This window comes from Humulus lupulus, chromosome 3 (genome assembly GCF_963169125.1).
Source record: "Humulus lupulus chromosome 3, drHumLupu1.1, whole genome shotgun sequence".
Lineage (NCBI taxonomy): Eukaryota > Viridiplantae > Streptophyta > Magnoliopsida > Rosales > Cannabaceae > Humulus > Humulus lupulus.
Window position 1 is genome coordinate 21,712,708 of NC_084795.1, and position 14,644 is coordinate 21,727,351.

The following is a 14,644-nucleotide window of genomic DNA, read 5'->3' on the forward strand; positions in this document are numbered from 1 at the left end:
TGTGGTGTAAAATCTGCTTCATGGTAATTCCCTGGTTTGGGATGATTAGCATAATTTCATCTGCAAAAGTGGGTAATTTCATCTGCCCAGTTGTTCAATACAAATGCAGGAGCAACAACAAGAAAAGGTCCCCATATATTTTTATCCTGAATTAAAAATATAAATTTAAAAACTTAAAGTTAGAATCCCAAGTTACACCAAAGAAAAGCCAAACACCAAGCTAAGTAATTACTTCCACTAGATGAGCCAAAAATGCCATAGCCTAAATGGTTTTTTCGAGGCCCATCTCATCAGCAAGAATGCCATTCAAACCCTACAAATGACAAAACATCCCAAATAAATAGTAGGAAAAAGAAGAAAAGTAAAAAACAGAAAGGAGAAATTATATGTATAATTTAAATATGTGTTGCATTTATCAACCTGCTCATAACAATTGACCAGCCACTGAAGACCTTTCAGCTGATATTCTTTAAGGGTGCCTCTAAACAACAGTGGTGTTTGAACAGTTGATGTCACTGGCATGGTGGAACAGTTGTTTCTAATTTCATTATCCTCAATTTGATATATCTGCTAGTTGATGGAACCAAAGAATCAGTTCCTTGAAGTTGCATCCTACACTGGAGAGATAGGCACAGTAAGCATACCACGAGAAGTTCTGTGAAATCCAAAGCTCTCCCATTTGTATCTACCTTAATTAACTCTGATGGACATAATACAAAACTGATGATAGCTCCCCCATAAGCAGCAGGTGGAATTATTACTTGGGGCTGTGGAGCACTACTCTACGTACTTCCCTTTGTGAGAATAAAAAAAATGAATAAGAAAAGTGAAGCCATGTAGTTCAACCACATAAGAGAGACAACCGCTACATCACAAGAAAATCTTCTTTTTATTTTTCTTTAACTTGGGGTAAAGGGAATTTGAACTTGAGACATCCTCAATTATGAGAAGTGTATTACCACCATGCTATGTCTATAGCTATACTTCACGAGAAAATCACTTATGATTATTACTATAGAATTACATGTTCAAAATTAAAACACTCCACAGATCACTATTACAATACGTAAGCCAATGACAGATTATCTGAACAACTTTTTGGCTTACCTGTAGAAACTGTTTCGTCTGGGAATAAATGCCAAAAACGAGGGAACTCTCAAAAGACATCCCCACAAAAGATGATGTAGAACCTCTATAAAGTCCTCTAATCAGTCAAAAAAATATCAGTTAACTTTCCCAAAAAAGGAGAAAATGTGTTATTTAGACAATTTAAAGATACTGAAAATATTTGTCACGTGGCACCAAACGTTAGCTCTTATAAGGCAAGAATGCCCTGCTAAATAAAATGAAAAAAGAGAAATATTTAAGAACTCTAGCTCAATTTTTTGTATCTCAAGTCCTGTTTACAAAAAATTCCTAACAAGATACAAGCATATTATCACATCTTCATCAAATTTAAATGAGCATATATATAAGAAAATAATGACTCTAGCTAAATCGGAAGAATACTCCTTCAGTCCTTAGTATCCTAGCAGTACAATGCAAACTATTCTTGTACTTGATCCCATGTGCTTCAGTATTGTGTTTTTGCAGCTTCACCTAATAAACAAACAAAAGTTTAACACACTCAATAAATATACACATAGATCAGAGGAATCAAAAACACGAAAGTATAACCAATAAGGAAATATACAAACTTTAAATTCATTTTCAATTCACAGAGATAATCTTGTAAGATGTTATTGGTTAATACTTATGTTATCTCAATCTCATCCCGAAATTTTTTTAAGAAACGATTCGCAGGGCAACCCAGTCATATAGTTTTCTAAGGCATTTGCTCTAAACTTTGATGCTTTTAATTCACCATGATAGGGCCTAGATTCATTGAAAGAAAAAAAAATTGGTTTCTGGGTTTTGAACCCCAAGTCCTATCAATTTCACTAAGAGTGCAATCAAACAAAAATATGTTAAATTACAAGCTAAACCCATGAAAATTTCACATAATCCAACGAGAATAAGATGAGAGATTACCTTTCCGGTGTCAAAGGGATGGCCAATGGCGACGGTGGAAACTCCAGCGAGTAAGCTGGCGACGTACTGCTTGTCAGCGGGAGTGTCCCCCATCTAAAAAGGCCATTTCTATCTGTGGCTGAACATCACTGCTGCTATCATGGTCTCCTCCAATATCGAAGATGGAATTCAGACCACACCTGTTTCAATGGTTCGGTCCGAGCAAGGGAAAATGAGACAGAGAGAAAGAGATGGTTCGGTCTGAGCTAGGGAAAATGAGACAGAGAGAAAGAGATGGTTGATAGATTCGGTCTAAGATAGGGAAAATGAGAAAGAGATGAAGACTGAGACAGAGAGAGAAATAGATGAAGACTTCGGTCGGTCCGAGATAGGGAAAATGAGAAGGAAAATTTGCCCTTTTTTTTTCACTTGCCGCTTTTTTTTAACTTGCCGCGCGTGTGACTTTACTCATTAACTTTATATATACAATAACTCTTTTTAAATAGTATTATAATGATGTGTTATGGTAATGAGTGTTTGGTGTAGTGTTGGATGCCCACTATGCGCAATAAATGCACACAATCGTTATATACATTTATTGATTAATGTAAATGGAAATAGGCTTAATTAGGCTATTTACATATCCATTTATTTGAGAAGTTACCCAGTCATGTATGTTACCATTTATAGTACGGTTACCCAATATTTTTCATCACTATTCCCTATAAATATACGGGGAATTGGCAGTAAAAGGGACTGACATCTTGTAGGCCAAAACTCTGCTGAAATTTTCATAAACAATATCTTCAAGAGTTCCTAAGCAAGAATAAGAGTGACTCGTGTACTAGGTGGATTTTAACCACTGAACCACGTTAAAATCATGTGAGTTTACATTTCTTGTTTATTAATAAGCTTAATCTCTCTAATCAGGTTTCTTAATCCCCTGTTGGCAAAAAACTGTGTCAACAACCTCATACGCCATCTGTCGACCAGTAGTCAGACTCACCGTCCAAATCCTTTGTAATGACCCAACTATTCTAAAACCTTGGACCATTAAAAACTACTAGACATAGCTACTATTTTGGAAAGATACATAAGAAACAATATATCTTTATTAAAACTTAAAATAGTGTATCAAATACATAATAATAGAAAATATGGCATGGGTACCCATTGTTTAAAAGAAAAACATAAACTTTAATTCAATTGTTTAAAAAAACTAAATGCGGAAAATACATAGAAACATAATTTTAAAAAAAATACTAAAAACAACGTCATCCTCGATCAACACGCAGTCCACTCAGTCCGTTCATCCTCAACACACAAGCCAAGCTACCAAGAATCTTTCCGCCTCTGTATCTAGTTTCTTGTATCACACTAAAAAAAATAAAGAAATGAGCCTAATGTCGAGCAAGGAAAATATACTAGCAACATAAACATATACATACAATTATATCATAAATAGATACTATAAACATGTCATAACATATACTATAAACATTTGACTATAAAAACGTATACGATATATGACTATACTATTAATGGCTATTATGACATGTGATAAATCATCTACGTCCCCTGTCTAATATTTGAGGTAGGTTAGATCACATGTAGTGTATGATAACCCATCTAGGTCCCCTGTCTAATATTTGAGGTAGGGTAAATCATAACATAACATATTAAAACATAAACTTATCACAACATATTATACATAGACATAACATATAAGCATAACACATCATACAAACATACAAGATCTATCCTATTTTCCTTACCAAAATCGGGATATGAGAACAAATGCGGGACTTGGAACACTCCTAAATCACTAATAAGAATAGTGAGTATTTCTTAAAAGAAAGAGATGAAAAGAATAGAACAAAACCACCAAGAGAAAACTTACCCAAAAGACACCTTAAGTTCAAAGAACTTAAAAACCTAACCACAAAACCATAACAAAAGTTAGAACCTGAATGAAAACTAAAGAAACTAAGGAATTAAACAGGATTGAACTTAAGAAAAAAGGTACCTTAATTGACCTTATGGATTGGTCTAACCCCAATATCGAAATGCATTAATCTCACTTCCCAAAGTGTTTTATAAAGCTTAAGAATAGCAAAGCTTTTTCCCAACCCAAGTGTTTATCACTCTTATGGTCTCACTAGCACCTTGGAGTCTGATCACAGCTGAAGAGTAAGTGAAAGGGATGGGTTCTAAGTCCTATTTATAGAGTTGTAGGAATAAAAATCTTCTTTTTGTTTTTGAATAAAAATAATGAATTTAATTGAAGATATTTGAATATTCGTCAATCAGAGGCTGAAGAATCGGTCAAAACTATCAGAAGTAGGTCTAAGGAGTCAAAGTTATTTTAAAAAAATTCAAAACAAAAAAAAAAAAAATTCTAATTTAGGCGATATATCGCCCCTATGTGGCGATATATCGGCTGCCCCTAGTCCTGAGTCTCCGTTCGTACGATCGTGCAATGTCAACGTGTTTTTTCGTATTCTTCTTCATGCGATATATTGGCTCCTATCTGCGATATATCGGCATACGTGAATATTTTAAACACGTAATTGCACTTTTTCAGCATAATTAAGGTTGGATAACTACTTTGACTGAGTCAAAGTACGACCCTAACAGTTTCTGGTGAAGACTAAGTCTTATATTTCCTTATTTTATCATTACAATAATAATTCCTTAATAATCATGCTTATGACAAGTGTCATATTCTTATTGGCTCCATCTAAATCATAGGTTATAATAAGAAATATATTTAGGACCAGCAATATTAATCAAACCTTATGTTATAATTAATATTATTAAACTATAGGTTAAACATATAAAATCCATAACTATAGCTAGGAGTTTCCAACTAAGTCCTGGTTTGAACCAAAATCCATGGAATCTAACATACTACTACTACTAGAGAGAGAGAAAGACTGGAAGAGAGAGAGCTAAACCTATCCTATTTGTGCCTTCCTCCTTATTGGGGTTGAGAGAGCTTTGGCACTGGTACACACGTACCCCGTGGCCCACTAATACAAAAAATGCATTGTAGGGCTCTCCCCTTATGAGCCCTCTATTTGAGAGCCTTTAAAAATGAGATGTTTTAGGGCTTGCAAAGAATATTTTAGGGCGCGCAAAGAATGTTTTTTGGGCTCGCAATGCTTGTCTTAAAAGAACCCGTTGAGTGCCTTTAAATAAAGTTTTTAAGGCCCTCTTTGCGTGCCCTTAAAAGTTAATTTTTAAAAAAAATAAAATGCAGATACATTTTTTTTATTTTGCTTTAAAAAATATATATCTCATTGAGTGTCCAAAATGTATTATTTATGTTAGATTTCTAAAATTTCAAAAGAAAATACTGCAAAAAGCCAACAAAAAAAATCAAAAGAAATGTAAATTTCTCATTAACATGGGTAAGCCAGCTTTTAACATCTTTGATTTTGCTCTAACCAATTGTAATAATGACATCACCCATCCTCTAGAACTTCGTCAATTTCTCAAATAGTATAGGGTTTGTCAGAGGTAAACTGAAATAAAACAAAGAAACAAACTTTTAATTAGAATTATATTAGTAATAATAAATTCAAAACATATAGAAAAACTATACTATATTTATATTATGTAGTTGTATATTCATTATTACCTATTTTGACGAGAAATCTTTGATACGAGGGGCATTTATAAGTACATTCTTCATCATCATCATAACATAATATCCATAGTTGATAATGTTTGATTGTTTACGACACTACAAAGATTGGTAATACATGTACAAATCTTTTTATTAACTATCTTAAACTCATATACAAATAGAAACATGTCGTAGGTTAGAAATACATTACTTCCGCTGGGCATTTGTTGATCTTTTTACGTGCTTTAATTCTTTCCGTGAAATACATATCAAATGCATCATGAATGGTGTTCTTGATGGTTTTCCTACTATCTAATGGTTCCTTGAGAGGATCGAGAAAACAACAATAATGCCAATTGGGATATAATAAAAATAACATCCAATGCTTCATGTTGAAAGAACAAGCATTACAAAGTTTCTAACTTTAGATTATATTTTTTTGTATCAATGAAAAACATATTTATTGAACTTACCAATGGTTATAAGGCATAACTATCCAATCATGCTTTTTAGAGGTGCAGTATAGCATCCTATCACATAAAGCTTGAGCACGACTATCTGCGTGAGTCATGAAAGTAGAAACTGTGTTCGAATTCATAAACAACAACAATTCTCTCTTTTCCTCGTCTAATAACAGTTCCTGGTACAAAATCCTACCAAAAAATATCATTAATTAAAAAGAAACATTAAAAGAAATCCACATATAGTTGATGATACAAAATCCTTACAATAAATTTTTGTAGTGCACCAAATATTTTTTTTTAGTTTATTAAAATTTTGTGATTTTATTTAAGTGTTAAGTGTGATGAATTGTTTTATTTAAATATTGTTTATTTTATTTAGTTGTTGTTATTTTATTTGATTGTTTGATATTTTATTTAATTGTTAGAATTGTTGGTAGAATATTTTTTTGAAATTACTTGTTAAATGATATATATTTATTTTTATTTTAAAATGTGATTATGTGAGATTTAGTTTAATGCACTAAGGTGCATGGTAGGTAGTGATGCACCCTAGTGATTGAGTATGTGCATGTGCATGGTTGCATGGTGTGCATGCAATAGTTTTCTACACATTAATTTCCTTTTATTGGTTTATTTATTTTTATTTAATTAAGGAATTTAAAAAGAAAGGGAAATAAAGAGGCTTGTGTTCACACAAGAAAAATATTAGGAAACAAATGGTGAGGAGAAAGGATAGATTTGTCATTTTTGAATTCCCGTAACCTTAGACCTTAGAGCTACGAAAATCACATTTTCCTTATTAGTTTAGAAATCCAAGGAAGGAAAGGGGGGGGGGGGGGGGGGGGGGGGTGGACAATTGCAGCTGCCTTTTTGGGTAAATAAAAATGTATTTATTTAATTAATTAGATTTTAGAATTAAATAAATTTATAAGAAATTAACTTTTATTATTTTAGAAAAATAAAAACCTAGACACTATAAATGAAACCTTAGAACCGTAGAGAGCATTTTTGCTCATCTCTTCTCTATACCACAACCATCCATCTAGAGAGGGTAGAGAGAGAGGGAGGCGAGCTAGAGAGAGAAAGGAAGGCTGTCATATTTTTCTAGAGAAGAAGAAGAAAAAGGGTTCAAGCTAGGGTAAGGTTTGTGGTTGTTTTCCTTATGATTAATCTAGTATTTTGATCGGGTTGTCTCTAACCTTGTTCATCTTCTTCTCCATCTTGATTATTCAAATTATACAACCCCTAGGGTTTGAGCAAGGAGGTTATTGGGTTCTTGATTGGATTGGATTCTTGATTTTCTATCAAGAAGAGGTATTGAAATCCCTCCCTAAATTTTGTGATTTTTGGTTTTGATGGATAGATTATTGAGGGATTATGGTTAAAGGGGATTTATGTTTTGGGTAGGAAAAAAATGGGTACTTTGTGTTCTTGATATCTTGGTGATAATAAGTTGTTTGATTTGCATGAAGGGTATTATGGTTTGATGTATAAAAGGGTTTTGATGTTGATTTAGTATGTATAATGAATAGTGGTCATTATGAATGCAAATATGGGGTTTCGGCCTAGGCATACCTAAGGATCATCTTGATATTTTGTTTGATGTTGTACAATTTTCAATATATTAGATCCATGTTTTAGGACCTATGTAATTTTGGTAAAATGATAATTGGAAATCTTGCTAATTGGATCCATGAAATTTTGATAGGATGCATGTGATATTGTGCATGAAAATAATGATAAAACATGTTAGGTTAATATAAAGGCATATGTGAAAATAGTGTTTATGAATTAATGTATGTTATTGTTATTGTTAGTGTTTTGTTGGATTTCATGTGTAGATTCAATGGAATAGAAAAAAATAGGATTTTATAAGATTGCATGTGAATATGTTAGTAATATTCTTAGAATTATGTATATATAATCAGAGTATGATGAGATTTTGGACATGTATGATTTTATGTGAAATTTTTGGGATAAAAGATGAATTTCATGAGAAATTAAACTTGCTGATTTTTGTAAGTAATTGGGTTAAAGTTTGATAAAAAAAAATGATTTGCATGCATAAGTAATGTCCTTGATGTTATGTTAATTTTATGGAATTAGAAAGGGTATTTTAAGTCCCAATAAAATGATATTTTACTCAAATAAATACCTACATAATTTTTATTGAATTTTTAGAAAAATGAGAGTTTTTAAATTGAATATAGTGATTTTTTTTAAAGATAAAAATGATTGCTGGAATTTTTGTAAAAAAATGTGAAGTGTGTTTCACTAAAATGAATTTGATGAGTTTTTGAAACAAAATTATTATCCTAAGTTATGGTAATATTAAAAATGGTATTTTAATATGGTATGAATGCATATTTTGATAAGTTATGATTTTTCTTTATTTTGATTAAGAAAAATATTTAGATTCAATTTATTTATGATTTTTAATTAAATTAAATAGTGGTTGAAAGTTTGGTTTAAATGATTAAAAATGATTATTTAAATTGTCACATATGGATTTATGTTACATAAAACTAAGTCTTAAATAATTTTAATAAAATATATTTTTCCCACACTTAAAGATATATTTTTCTCACATAATTTATGTAACACAATTAACCAATGTTAAAATTATTTTTCTAAAGAAATATATTAATGATAGGTATTTTAATTAATTCCAAGCTTTTTGTTATTTCTTTGTAATTTGAGAATAATAAAGGAAATTGTCAAATTTTTTTTAAAGCTAAATCAAATTATTTTATAAAATAAAATAATGTTTTGAGAAATTTAATCAACCTAGATATTTTAAGAAAAATAAAGCATGTTATATGTCTTAATTTTAAAACGATAAAAGTAAGAAATGTAGAATTATCGTTTTTAAAACGTCTCAATTACGCAATATTCCCACGTATGCATGTTACATGCAAATCCACTTTTACGTCCAAAATTATGTTTATTATTCAACTATGTGGTTTTTATAGAAAGATCATGCATGTAAAATAGGTAAAAATTAGCATTTTTCTTTTATGGCTTTATGTGTAGTTAAGAATCATTGCATGTTATGTGCAAATATTATTATGTGTGGATGGTCCATGCACACATGAGTTCTATGGAAGGGCAAAATAGTAATTTTATGAACCTAAGAAATGTTGTTTTGGTTATGGTATAGGCTCGTTGAGAGGTTGTGAAATTTCTTAGCTCGGACCTGAGGTAAGGAAGTTAGATAGATTCTATGATTTTATGCTATGAATGGTAAGACTGTTGTATGAATGAATTGTTATGAATTATGAATGTTATAATGTGATGATATGTAACTTGTATGAATATGATATGTTTATGGATGTTAGCGTGATGAACACGACACATCAAATGGGTTACTAAGGATATAAAGACATAACTCGAGTTACTAAGGATATAAAGATGTAGCTCCTAGGGTGGACGCGCCGAGGTTATTCAAGGACCAAAGACTCTTGTTTACCTCATAGGGTGACATGGACAACTAGCGGACCATGCTCATCATGTATGTTGTATGAATGTGATATGATGATATGTTACGATTACGTTATGATATGCTATGATGATATGTTACGATTACGTTATGATATGCAATGATGATATGTTACGATTACGTTATGATGTGCTATGATGTTATGTTACGATTACGTTATGATATGCAATGATGATATGTTACGATTACGTTATGATGTGTTATGATGATATGTTACGATTACGTTATGATATGCAATGATGATATGTTACGATAATGTTATGATATGCCATGATGTGTTAGATGAACGTTAGTGTTCGTATTTGTTGTATCCTTACTTGCTTATTGTTTGTACTTCCTTACTGGGCTTTTAGCTCACCCCCTTACTTTTCCTTCCAGGTAGCAAATAGGATTTCTCTGTGGCACGCGTGGTGACGTGAGGAGTTCTATCGTCGTAAGGTGTATGGCGTGGGGTATCCTATGGATGGAATAAACGATCACTTTTGGATGCCATTTTAAATATGTTATATTTTAAGAGACTTTCTAAATTATCAGTGGGACTTAATTATCTTATATTGTTTCTTTTGAACTTTGCATAAAAACTCATATTTTCTTTTTAAACTAATGGGCCCAACTTGCATTGTTTTAAGCAATTCCCCACTGAGACCTTTATAAAAAGTGGTTTTCTTTATGGACCAACGATATGTGAATGTTTTAATAAGTACTAGTTTAGGGCGTTCTTTACAATTTTATCAACTTTGTATAGAGCATACCTCATGTAGAAGATAATGCATGATTGTCCAATCATCTCCTTTCTACAAAATGCATGTGGTTACCATCTTCTTTTCTCTCATTTTCTCTCTACCATTCTCTCTTCCAATTTGGGTTTTTCAAGAGCATTTTGCAAGTATGTATGTCATTTATTTTGTAATTTCTACTCTAGTTGTGTGCTTCTAATCTTTTTCATAAGATTATTAAGATTACGATGAAGCAACTTGTAACTAGGTAATGTTTATGTTGTATGTTGATTTCCCTTGTAATGCAACAAGTTTATGGATTTTTCTTCTTCATATATGTCTTTCATCTTTAATATCTCATATTTTAGATTGTTAGATAATATGCACTTTGTTCTTTATTTTGCAAAACATAATATTCTTTGTGTAAGATGTGTCATTAAATTGTACACATTCATGCTTAGAACAAAAATATTATGTTTTGCCTTATAAATAATGTTCATTGATTTATTTGTTATTTCATTAGTTTGATTTACACTAAATGCTTTGAAATTATAATTTTGAAAAGTGAAGAAAAATCCTATCTTTTTAGATGTAATTTGTGCTTAAAATTATAAATCTATTTGGAAAATGATAGTTTGAATTATTTTAACTATCACTAAAACTTGGGAATCAATATACTAATAAATATTATTAAACTTACATTTTGTGGATTCTAGTATCTTAATAATCTTTTCTTTAAACACTTATTTTCAAATCATTATTGGTTTATTTTTATTCTCTTAAATAGCTTTATTTTTCAATCTTTTATTTTATGTTCATAATATTAAAACTCATCAATCTTTGGAGCTAGGTTAGAATTTATTACTTTTGATTTAAAATAGTTTTCTTTTTTATTTTAGACAACTCCTTCGGGTTTGATCTCGTGCTTACACGAACACTATATTCCATATACGATTCGTGCGCTTGTGAGTATAAATTTTTTAAAACATACCCGTTTTGGGTCCATCAAGTTTTTGGCGCCGTTGCCGGGGAGTTGCAAAAGAAAAGAAACAAAATTTATCTCAAGGTTAGTAAATTCTTCTACTAATTATTTTAATTTTTGCACTTAAAAAAAAAGAAAAAAAACTATATATCAATAAAAAAACAAAAAAAAAGATAAAAAGAAAATTTGGGACGGTTCTACCACCCATAAAAAAAAACTTATTTATTTATTTATTGCATTTTTTTCTAGTTGACAGCACTTTATCCTCCTAATTTTTCTATCTTTTTAATGTTTATAGTTGACGGCACTTGTGCCTCCTAATTTTGTTGTAATTTTATTTCTTTTATATCTTTGTTAGTTGACGGCACGTGTGCCTCCTAACCTTTGTTATAATTTTCTTTATTTATCTTGTTGTAATTTTTATTTTATTTGATTTCCGCAAGTTACTAGTTGATGGCAATTTTTCCTCCTAGTCTTTTATCTTATGTTTTAGTTGATGGCACTTGTTCCTCCTAATTTTTACCTTAATTTTGTTATGGTTGATGGCATGCTATGCCTCCCTACTCTTGCCTAAATTTTAGTCTTATTTAATTTTACCTTATTTTTCTTTACCTTTTATCATATTATTCTATAATTGTGGAAAATACTTGAAACCTAAATCTTGTCCTTTCACCATAAGCAATTTTTGCTTAAAGGAAATTTGAACAAAATTCCCAATCCACCTCTACTAATTAACCTCGGGGAGTTGTTAGTAGTTCGCGAGTAAGTGGAATCAAATAGGCCTGGGGACAAGTAAACCATAAGAATTATATTGTTGTGAAATCTCTAAAAATTCTAAGTATGCTCTATGGTTGCGGTTTTAACTGATCTTCCACATTAGAAAATTGCTTGTTTGAGATTATCCTTGTTGCCTTGTTTGTGAAAATTGTATGCATCATTGGGAACGTAACTATAAAATGCGATTAGTAAAAAGACGTTTATCTTTGTTTGAAATTGAAAGTGTTAGTAAAAATTTGAGTATCATGAAACCTATTGCTAATCCTGTTGATGAAAATGTTGTCCCTGAAAAAACTTTGCTTGAATATTTTGCACCTATTTCATCTAATGCTCCTTCATGCATTGTTTTACCTACAACTTCTGCTACTCATTTTGAGCTTAAACCAGCAATCATTCAATTGTTGCCATCTTTTTATGGGTTAGATAGAGAGGATCCTTACATGCATGTCAAAGATTTCTTAGAAATTTGCTCAACATTTAAATTTCAAAAAATTTCTGATAAGTCGGTCAAACTAAGATTGTTTCCTTTTTCATTAAAAAACAAATCAAAAGCTTAGTTAAATTCCCTTCCAACAGGGTCTATAACTACATGGGATCAACTTTATAATAAATTCTTGCTGAAATTTTTTCCTATATCTAAAACTGATAGTCTAAGGAGAGAAATCTTCGAGTTTTTTCAAAAAGATAATGAAGATTTTTATGAATGTTGGGAAAGATTTAAAGATTTATTATTAAAATGTCCTCATCATGGTTTTTAAAAATGGAGACTTGTAAAATATTTTTATGATGGTTTGACTCCCTCTAATCGTCAAATGATTCAATCTATGCATACTGGAAATTTTTTAAAATTTCAAGGACAAGAGGTGTGGGACGCCCTTGAAGATTTATCTGTTAATTCACAACAATGGAATTATTTTGATCCTAGGTATAGGTCAACTAATTCACCGAAAATAGGAGGAAGGTATGAAGTAAAAGAAGAATTAGACTTAAGAACATCCTTAGACAAATTAGCGAGAAAAGTAGAAGCTTTAGCCATAAGCCAAACTATAAATTCTCCAATACAACCAAGAAAAGATGTTTGTTATATATGTTCTAGTCCTTGCGATAATGCCCAATCATGTCCTTCCTACAAAGAAGCCTTTTCTGAGGAGGCCAATGCTCTTCATTCTTATGGGAAACCAAATGATAGCCCATTTTCATCCACCTACAATCCAAATTGGAGAAACCATCCGAACTTTTCATGGAGACAAAACCAAACTCATGCCCCACAAAATCAACCATATCCTCAACAAAGGAAACCTTCCTTAGAAGATACCTTACAACAATTTATGCAATCCACTCAACAAATCCTACAAAATCAATCTCAATCAATTACCAAACTCGAGACACAAGTAGGACAACTCGCCACTACTTTAGCTGATAGAGAAAAAGGAACATTCCCTAGTCAACCTATCCCCAATCCAAAAGGTCAATATGAGATAGGAAAGTCTAGTCATAATGGAGAAGTCAAATCAATTTCAACTCTTAGGTCCAGAAAGAACATTGTCAAACCTGATTACATACTCGAGGTTGAAAACGAAAAAGAAAAAGAAAAGAGTCAGCCTTCTAGTTCTAATGCCAATGACTTTTCAAACAAGGAAACTCCAATCCATCATTTCATTCCAAAAGCCCATTCCCACAAAGATTACTTCCAATTAAAAAAGGCGGCCAATATAATGACATCTTAGAAGTTTTTAAACAAGTTATTATCAATATCCCTTTCTTAGATGCCATTAAAAAAATTCCTGCCTACTCTAAAATTTTCAAGGATCTTTGTACTGTTAAAAGAAACACTAATGTTCCTACAAAGGCATTTTTAACTGAACAAGCTAGTTCCATTATTCAATATAAGAGTCTTGTTAAATATAAAGATCCTGGGTGTCCCACAATTTCATGCATTATTAGTGATCATTTTATTAACAAAGCTTTACTTGATTTGGGTGCTAGTGTTAATTTGTTGTCGTATTCTGCTTATAAGCAACTTGGTCTTGGTGAGCTAAAACCTGCCTCTATAACTCTTCAATTAATCGATCGTTCTGTGAAAAATCCAAGAGGCATTATAGAGGATGTTTTGATAAAAGTTGATAAATTTTATTTTCCTGTTGACTTCATTGTTCTTGATACTCAACCAGTAGAAAACATGCATGCTCAAATTCCTATCATTTTAGGTAGACCATTCATAGCTACATCTAATGCAATCATAAATTGTCGTAATGGTGTTTTGCAATTATCTTTTGGAAATATGACTGTTGAATTGAATGTATTTAATGTGGTTAAATCTGTGGAATGTGAGGAAGTGCATGAAGTTAACATGATAGATAGTATATGTGAAGATGATGGAAATGACTTACTTGACTTTTGTGAAAAATACTTTGGTATGAACTTGCATGTTGATGACTCTAATGATGATGTGAATGCTTTGCTACAGCCTATACCCTTAAATGAAACCAAAGTTGAACATTTTTCACCCTTAGATCATGTTCAATCAATCTTCGAGTCTCCAAAGTTAGACCTTAAACCTTTGCC

At 31.4% G+C, this 14,644-nt stretch overlaps 1 non-coding gene and 1 pseudogene across 1 annotated transcript; both read right to left on the bottom strand.

Moving 5' to 3' along the window:
- Positions 1 to 237: 237 nt before the first annotated feature.
- Positions 238 to 2,227, bottom strand: LOC133820998 (mitochondrial arginine transporter BAC1-like; annotated as a pseudogene).
- A 10,499-nt stretch (positions 2,228 to 12,726) lies between these two features.
- LOC133827812 (small nucleolar RNA R71) lies at positions 12,727 to 12,833 on the bottom strand. Its single transcript, XR_009890463.1, has one exon. It is a non-coding gene; the product is annotated as a small nucleolar RNA R71 (small nucleolar RNA).
- Between the last annotated feature and the right edge of the window lie 1,811 nt (positions 12,834 to 14,644).